The sequence below is a fragment of the Hylobates moloch genome, unplaced genomic scaffold (genome assembly GCF_009828535.3).
Source record: "Hylobates moloch isolate HMO894 unplaced genomic scaffold, HMol_V3 SCAFFOLD_5, whole genome shotgun sequence".
Classification (NCBI taxonomy): Eukaryota; Metazoa; Chordata; class Mammalia; order Primates; family Hylobatidae; genus Hylobates; species Hylobates moloch.
In genome coordinates this window covers 75,795,783-75,796,540 of record NW_026652280.1, presented here as the reverse complement: position 1 = coordinate 75,796,540, position 758 = coordinate 75,795,783, and positions in this window count along the sequence as shown.

Sequence of the window (758 nt, the reverse complement as noted above, 5' to 3'; positions counted from 1 at the left end):
GGTTCACGCCATTCCCCTGCCTCAGCCTCTCCGAGTAGCTGGGACTACAGGCGCCCGCCACCACGCCCGGCTAATTTTTTGTGTTTTTAGTAGAGACGGGGTTACACCGTGGTCTCGATCTCCTGACCTCGTGATCCGCCCGCCTCGGCCTCCCAAAGTGCTGGGATTACAAGCGTGAGCCACCGCGCCCGGCCGGGACTTTTGTCCTGTAAGGATCTCAGTGTCTGAGGACTGAAATGAGCTAAAAACATACAACATTCATTGGCACATCACTGTCAGATTAAGAGCTAATCTTTTCAGAAGAGATCATTTAAAAACTGTTGTAAGTGACTAAAATGTAAGGATTGTTCATCCTGTGTTGTTCTGTCTATGGGTTTAGTTTGTATCCTTTTCTGAATAATTAGTTGTGGAATCAAAAACCTGGGTTTGATGCAGGAAACCTAGTTTTCTCATGATAAATGGGGCTAATTCTAGATTCTGCAGGCCATAAGGAGAATGGAAATAGAAAATGTATGTGAAAATACTCTATGACTTGTGATCAAGAAGAGGATTTAACCTGGGTCTCACAGTGCTACAAAATCCAGAGATGACTTTCTTCTGTCCTTGGGACTTTCTAGAAACAGAATGTAAGTACGTGTCAGAGACAGCAGAGAGAAAATGGTGACAACTTTCAGGTAGAAGACACTCATGAGAAGGCCTTTTTCTTTCTATCAGAAGGCAACCTCAGGATGGCAGCCAGAATATATATATATATATAT